This window comes from Penaeus japonicus, unplaced genomic scaffold (assembly GCF_977035675.1).
Source record: "Penaeus japonicus unplaced genomic scaffold, GWHDUDI00000001_assembly GWHDUDI00000020, whole genome shotgun sequence".
In the NCBI taxonomy this organism is placed as follows: Eukaryota; Metazoa; Arthropoda; class Malacostraca; order Decapoda; family Penaeidae; genus Penaeus; species Penaeus japonicus.
The window spans coordinates 39,679,966-39,689,965 of record NW_028234422.1 but is presented as its reverse complement, the minus strand read 5'-3'; positions in this window follow the sequence as shown (position 1 = coordinate 39,689,965).

Here is a 10,000-nt window from a genome sequence, read left to right as displayed (position 1 = left end):
AGAGGGTAGGAGAGTTGAAAGGAAGGGCGGAAGAAGTGGTGATGGAAAGAGAGAGACAAAAATTCCACGCGTTGTTGACCCATTCACGCGGCGCCAAAATAACCAAACACGAAATTGTGGATTTCTTGTATATCTTATTACTCTAATGGAAGGCTTGGCATCTCGTGCAGCTGGATTGAAGGGACGAAGAGTATGGATATTCTGCATTTTTGGACGCCTTGGCACTTTCGAGAATTCGAAATAGCACTTTAGCATGAAATTTTCCAAACACATCAATTGATCGTGACTGTTCTTGGTGGAACGTTACCTTCTCTCTCTCTTTGTTGTCTTCTCTCTCTCTTCTCTTCTTTCTATATCTCTCTTCTATTTCTCATCTCTCACTCTGTCTCTCCACTTTCTTTTCCCTTTTTTTTCTCTTTGAGTTCTTTGTGTTTCAGTCACTTGTAGGTAATCTGTTTGAAGGTAAAAAGTCATAAAACTTGGCTAACTTAGTTATAATCCCATCATTTTTCTTCAGAGCGTGACTATCATTGGCGATATTTCTATTCTTGTACTCGGCGGATGCTTGAGGACGTGATATCATTTGGCTCCAGTTTTGGCTTGGGAGAGAGTACGCAGAGCCTACCCGCACCACTATAGATAGTTGCAAGTATTTTTTGTTTATTTTTTATGTGATTGTTTTCGATTGGCAAAATCATATGTATATAATCTATATCATTCACAATATTATCTCTCAATAATCATTATCTATAATAAATATATCACAATAACTCACTATATATTTATATCTAATATCTAATAACACCCAACACCCACACCAACACCCCACAACCCCCACACACATATCTAAAAATCAAAAAATATATATATATATATAAATATATATAACTCAAACCTATATAAAACACAAAAAATAACTTACATCAAACTATCAAAATATAACACAATTCAATTAAATTCTATCAACAAAATATATATATATCTCAATAAATATCTATATTTAAAATCAATATCACTAAATAACTATCTTATCTAAATACTAAAATATCTCTTCAATATATAAAAACAAACAAAAAACTAAAAATAAAAAAAACTCAAACAAAATCCATCAACAATAAAAACTCTAACAATATAACTATCTATCTCAATAAATCATATATAACAACAATCAACATACACAAACCCCCCACTCACCACCACCCCCCCAAACACAATAAATTATAAATAAATATATATATATATTAACATATTCTATATATATTATACACTATATATATCATCTATATAAGTAATCTAACATAATTATATATATATATTACTATATCTGTTATATAAATCAAATAAAAATAATAATATTACATTATTAAATATTTTCTATCTATATATATATATATAAATATCTATATGTTCTTTATATATCTCTAAAATTCAATAAATAATATATATACTCTATATAAGTTAAAAATATACATAACATCATATATATATATTCTATATTTATCAATATATATCTTTATATATAACATATGCTATAAAAAATCAAAAAAATCTAATATATAAATATATTAATAAACTCTATATAAATATGATATATATATATAATATAAAATATATTAAAACTATATATACAAACCATACATACCAATACATACATATAATACTCTATATTTATAACTAACTATTTATATATATATATAAATTATGTCTATAACAATAAAAACATTGCAAATATATTAAATATTATCAATCTCTATAAATATCTATATACAAAATCTATATTATAATTATCTATATATGTAATTATATAAAACATATGCATATAAATATAAATATATAAATCTATAACAAAATTATCTAACTTAAAATGTATATAATATATATATATACATACATAATACCTTATTATATATATTAATATATTTATATATCACCTATTATATATCAATATATTATAAACTGTATATATATATACATATACACATATATATATATATATATATTATATTATATAAATATATATATATATATTATATATATATTATATATAGATATATATATATATATATATGTATACGATATTTATAATATATTTATAGTATATTTATATATATATATATATATATATATATTATATATATTATATATATTTTTGTAAGATTGTGGGGTGAGGTATATATATATATATATACTATTATATATATAATATATTTTATAATAGATATATATATATAATATATATATTATTTATATGTATATATATTATATATATATATATACATATATATTTATACTTATATATATTATATATATATATATAATATATATATTAATATTATAATATATATATATATATATACACCACAACACACAACACCAACACACAGACACAACACACACACAAACACACACCACAACACACAGCACACACACACACACACACCACCACACACACCACACACACATAAAAATATATATTATGTATTTATATATATATATATAATAGATATATACATCTATATAATATATATAGACACACAAAACACACACACCACACATACACACACACACACACACACACACACATATACTTATATATATATAGAATATTATAATATCTATATATATATATATATAATATATATATTATATATATATACATATATATATATATATATATAATATATATATCAGTATAGTTATATGTGTGTGTGTTTGTGTGTCCCCCTTTACTCCTCTCTTTCTTCCTGTGACACGACCCCCTTCTCCCCTCTCCCGCTCCTTTCTTTCTCACTCTATCTTCCCTCATCTCGTACTTTCGCCAATCACATCTTCCATCAAAGTCATTCGATGCGACGACGAATAACTTGTCACTCTAAGCGACGCATTTACACTGGTGATGGTGATGAAAGAGACGTGGAAGAAGCAAGTGAAAGGGGGGAATGGAGGGAGGAGCGGAAGGAAGTGGAAAGTGTGATGAAAGAGGGAGATGGAGGAAGAAAGAGAGCGAGAGAGAGAGAGATAGAAGAGATGAGTAGAGAGAGAGGAGATGGAATGAGGAAGAGGAGAGAGGAGAGAGAGAGAGATGAGAGAGGAGACGTGATGAGGAGAGTAGAGAAGAGGAGGAGGAGGAGAGAGAGAGAGAGATCAAGGAGGGGAGGGAAGGAGGGAGGGAGGGGGGGAAGGAAGGAGAGGTTGGGGAGTGTGATGATTCTGAGAGATGAAGGAAGGGAGGGATGGAGGGTAGAAAGAAGGGGTTATAGAGATAAAAGACAGTGATGGGAGAACGATATGAAGAAGAGTGGATGAGAGAGGGAGGAGGGGGAAGGAGGGAGGGATGGAAGGAGTGGTGAGTGTGAAAGAAAGAGCTATCAGGAGGGAAAGAAGGAGTGTATAAGAGAAATAAAGGAAGGGAGAGGGAGGGAGGGGATGTGTGGTGAATCTGGCGATATAGAGGGTAGGAGAGTTGAAAGGAAGGGCGGAAGAAGTGGTGATGGAAAGAGAGAGAACCAAATATCCCTCGCGTTGACCCACCTTCACGCGCGCGCACACATACACAAACAGAAATCTGTGGCACTTTCTTGTAAATCTTATTACTCTAATGGAAGGCTTGGCACTCTCGTGCACAGCCATGACTCCTGAAGGACGAAGCAAAGTCATGGATATTCCCTGGCATTTTCTCGGACGCCTTGGCACTTACGCAGATGTAGAAACTTTAGCTGAAAATTTTCAACACATCAAGTGATCGTGACTGTTCTTGGCTGGAAAGTCTACTCTCTCTCTCTCTCTCTACCCCAAACTCTCTCATTCTCACTACAATGTGCTCCATCTCCTCTATCTTCTCTCTCTCTCTCATCTCTCTATCTCTCTCTCTGTCTCTCTCCCTCTCTTTATCCTTTTCTCTCATCAGATATGTGTTTAAGGCATTATAATGTGTGTGCCTAGGAATCTGTATGGATACTTCTGGCTCCACCAGTGAATACGTACATTAAAGAGTGGCGACTAATCTTCGTTCAATAGTCCATCATTTTCTTCAGAGACTAACATTCACTCGACAATATCATGGCGATATCTTATATCTCTGTTTCCACTCGGCGGCTCGCTTGAGACGCTAAACTGCTTAATCTTCTTGGCTCCAGTTCTTGGCCTTGGAGCACGTGACGCAGACGCACACAGACACCCTCTCTTGTGTGTGCTTGTGTGTGTGTGTGTGTGTTTGTGTGTGTGTGAGTTTGCGCATATTCATGTGTATATATATATATATAAATATATATATATATATATATGTATATATATATATATATATATATATATATATATATATTTATATATAATAATAAAACAAACACACACACAAAACACACCCCACACCACACCACACACAAAAATAAAATTTTATATAAATAAATAGATAAAAAATATATATTTTAAAAATAATATAAAATTAAATGATTTTAAATTATATAAAATATATATATTAATATTTTTATAAAAATATATATATAAATATAAAACATTTTTTATTTAATATATATTTTTATAAAATATATATTTATAACAAAATATTTTAAAATAATATATTTTAATAATATATAAAAATATATATAGATATATATAAAATAAAATTTTAATATATATATATATATAAATATAATAATATATTTTAAAATGTTAATAATATATATATATATATATATATAAAATATATAAAAATAAAAATTTTTATAATATATATATAAAATTTTATACTTATAATTAACAAAATAAAACAACATATAATATTTTAAAATAAAATAATAGATATATATATATAATATAAAATATTTTATTTTTTATATAAAAACATAGATATTTATTATATATATATAATAATAAAATATATTTTTAAAATTTTATAATAATATATAAATTTTATATATATAAAAAATATTTTATATATATATATATATATTTATTTTATATAAATTATATATTTTATATATATATATATATAATAATATAATATATATTTTTAATAAAAAATTATTTTTATATTATATATTAAATATATATATATATATATTAAAAATTTTAAAGGAAAAAATAACAAAAAAAAAATATATAAATATATATATATTTTTATATTTTTAATATACATATTTTTTAATATAATATAAAATATATATATATATAAAAATTTTTTGGGGGGGTTTTTTTTTTTTTTAAAATTTTTTAGGAGGATTATAGTTTTTTTAAAAAAAAAATTTTTTTGGATAAAAAAATAAATAAAAAAAATTTAAACCCCCCAAAAAAAAAGGGGGGGGGGATTTTTTTTTAAAAAATTATATATATATATAAATTTTATATATAAAATTATATATATAATATATAAAAGTATTTTATATATATACATTTTATTTTATTTTATATATATATATTTTATATATAATATATAAAAAATTTAAAAATATAAAAAATAAATTAAAATATATTTTTATATTTTTAAAATATATATATATATATATTTTTAATTTTTTAAATAAAAAATTTTAATATTTTAAAAAAAAAAAAATTAATATTTTATATAATATAAAAATTTTATTTTTATATAATAAAAAAAAAAAAATATATATATTTTAAAAATATTTTATTTTTTAAAAAAGTGTGGGGGGGGGGAGGGTTTTTTATTTTATTAGAATATATTTTTATAAAAAATATATATTTTTAAATTATATATATAAAAATAAAATAAAAATATAAAATATTTTAATATATAAAAAATTATATTATATATATAATAAAATATATATATATTTAAATTTTTATATAAAATTTTTAAAAGATTTTTTTTTTTTTTATAATATATTTTTATATAAAATATATAATATATAAATAATATTATTTTTATATAAAAAAAACATAAAAACACACAACACACCACACAAACAATCACACACACAAACACACAAACACACAAAAACACAAAACAAAACACCACACACACACAAAAAACCCCAACACCAAAACCCACACATATAATATATATATATATTTATATAATAAAAATAATATATATATATAAAAAATATATAAAAATAAAAAGACACACAAAACAACACAAAAACACTTTACACACACACACACACCCCACACACACTTATATTTTAAAAATTATAAATAATAAAATTTTTTAAAATATATTTTAAAAATTTATATTATATATATATTTTTTAAAATTCCCAAAATATATATTTTTAAAAATATTATATATTATGAAATATATAGGGTGTGGGGGGTTTTTTGTTTTGTCCCCCTTTACCCTCTCTTTTTTCCCTGGACACGACCCCCTTCTCCCCTCTCCCGCTCCTTTCTTTCTCACTCTTCTTCCCCACCCGGTCCCTTTCCCCAATCACATCCCATCAAATTTCTTTCCCGATGCGACGACAAAATTAACTTGTCCTCTAAGCGACGCATTTACACGGGGGATGGGTAAAATTAAAGAGACGGGGAAAGAAGAAAGGGGAAAGGGAGGGGAAAGAAGGGAGGAGGGGAAGGAAGGGGAAAAGTGTGTTAAAAGGGGGAGAGGGGGAGGAGAGAAGAAGAGAAAAGGGGGAGAGAGAGAGAGAGAGAGGGGGAGAAAAAAGGAGAGAGGGGAGAGAAGAGAGGGGAGGGGGAGAGGAGAGAGAAGAAAAAGGAAAGGGGGAGGAAGGAGGGAGGGGGGGGGGAAAGGGAAAGGAAAGGGGTTTTGGGGGTTTTTGATGATTCGGAAGATGAAGGAAGGGAGGGATGGAGGGTAGAAAGAAGGGGTTATAGAGATAAAAGACAGTGATGGGAGAACGATATGAAGAAAGGGGGATGGAAGAGGGGGAGGGGGGGGGGGAGGGAGGGAGGGAAAGGGTGGTGAGTGGGAAAGAAAGAGCTATCAAGGGAAAGAAGGGTGTAAAAGGGAAAAAATAAAGGAAGGGGAGGGAGGGGGGGATTTTGTGGTAATCTGGCGAAAGGGGGAGGAGGTTAAAAGGAAGGGGGGGAAAAAAAGTGGTGATGGAAAGAGAGAGAACAAATACCCCCTCGCTTTCCCCCCCTTACCGCGCGCACACATACACAAACAGAAATCTGTGGACTTTTTTGAAAAATCTTATTACTTAATGGAAGGTTTGGCACCTCGGCACACCTGACTTGAAGGACGAAGCAAATCTGGATTTTCCCCTGGCATTTTCTCGGACGCCTTGGCCTTACGCAGATGTAAACTTTAGCGAAAATTTAAACAAACAAGTGATCGTGCTGTTTTTTGGGCGGGGAAAGTCACCTCCTCTCTTCTCCTCTCTCCTCTCTCTCTCTCTCTCTCTCTCTCTCTCTCTCTCCTCTCTCTCTCCCCTCTCTCTTCTCTTCACTCTTTTTTCCCCTTTTTCTCTTCGAGTTTTTTGTGTTACGTCACTTTGGAATTTTTTTGGAAAGGAAACAAAATCATAAAAATTGGCTAACTATTTTAAACCCCCTATTTCTTCAGAGGGGAATATCGGCGATATTTATATTCTTGTCCACCGGGGGTTGCTTTAGCGTGATTCTTCTTGGGTCCGGGTTTTTGGCCTTGGAGCACGTGACGCAAAAACGCACACAGACACCCTTCTTGTGTGTGCTTGTGGTGGTGTGTGTGTTTGTGTGTGTGTGGTTTGCGATATTTTATGTGTATATAATTATATAAATATATATATATATATATTGTATATATTTAATTATTATATTATATATTTTTAATATTTATATAACTACACCACACACCCACACACACACACACCACCACACACCCCACAAATATATAATTATATTTATTTATATATATATATTATATATTTACAACATATTATAAATAAATATATAATATAAAATATATATATATATAAATATTATTTAATATAAACTCAATTTTATCATAATAAATTATATTTTATCATATATATTAATTTTACTTAAAATATATATATTTTAAAAATTTAATATACATATATTATATATATATATTTATATTTTATATTATAAAATACACAATAAATAACATATATTACTATATATATAAAAATTATATATTTTATTTAAAATTTTATATATTTTTTTAAATTTTTTATTTACATACAACCCACACCGCACACCACACCACACACACTAATATAATTTATTTATATTTATATTTTATAATTATTTAATATTTTTAAAAATATATACATATATATATGATATAGATATATATAAATTTTTTATAAATAAATTATTTTATTTATTTTAAAATATTTTATAAAATATATAATTATTATATATATATATATATATATATTTTTATATTTTTAAAAATATTATATTTTATATATAATTAATATATATATTTTACATATAATAGTATAATATACTACTTTTAAATTATATATATATTTTAAAAATATATATATATATTTTTATATAAACAAAGCATATTTTATTTTATATATTATATATTATTTAATAATTTACATTTAAAATTATATATAAAAATATAATAAATATAATATATATATATACATACAACATACATACAACATATTTTACATTTATAATAATTTTATTATATATATATATTTAATTATATATTTAAAATATATATAAACTATATTATATATATATTATATAATATATTTTAATATATATAATATATTTATATTTTAATAAAATTTTTATTTATAATTTTAAAAATATGCATATATATTAATATATTATATATTATATAATTAAAAATTTTTACATATGTTAATAATATTTTATTCTACATTTTCATATATATATATATTAAAATTATTATATTTTTAATATTTTATATATATATATATGACTTGCAAAACACTCTTCCCCTTTTGAAAAAAAGGCAGATAAACCCACATACACAAAACATTATACATATAAATATTAATATATATATATTATATAATATATATATATATATTATTATGTGTATTTTTTATTATATATAATATATATTATATAAAAATTTTATATTTTGGTGTGGTGTGTGTGGTGTTGTGTGTGTGTGTGTGTGGGGGGTGAATACTTATGTAACGCTGCTACGGGGCTGGAAACGATTTTTGTTTTTTCCGAAGTAAAATTAATTTTTTTTGGAGTAAAAATACTTACATAATTATACCAACAAACACACACACACACCACATATATATTATATGGTGTGTGTGTGGTGTGTGGTGTGTGTTTGTGTGTGTTGTATGGTATGTAAATCGTTTTAATATATATATATATATTATATAAATAAATATATTTTTAAAATATTATATTAATTTTAATATATTTTTTACATTAAATATATATTATTATTTTTTTAAAAAAATTAAAAAATTCTATTTTTATTATATATATATAAAATATATATATATAACATTTACATTATATTTAATATGTTATATATATATATATTATAATATATATAAATATATATAATATATATAATATAACACACCAAAAACCACACACAACACACATTATATAATATATATTTTATATTTATAAATATATATATATATTATAAAACCCACACACACCACACCACCCACACACACACACACATAAATATATATATATTTTTATTATATTAATATATTATATGTGTGTGTGTGGTGTGTGTGTGTGTGTGTGGGTGGTTGTGTGTTTTGGTGTGTTGTATGTATGTCTTTAAGTAGTATATATTTTTTATAATATTATATTATATATATATTAATATTATATATATATATTATAAAATTTAATAACATATATATAATACATATATATATATTTATTTAAAATATATATATATATTTTATATATATTATAATTATATATATGTGGTGGTGTGTGTGTGTGTGTGTGTGTGGTGTGTGTGTGAAAATTTAATATATAATATAATATATATATATATAATTATATAATATGTTTTTATAACTTATTATGTATATAGGCAACGAGCGGGGAAGGGGTTTTTTCAGTTTTAGGTCTCACGTATTAAGTTTTT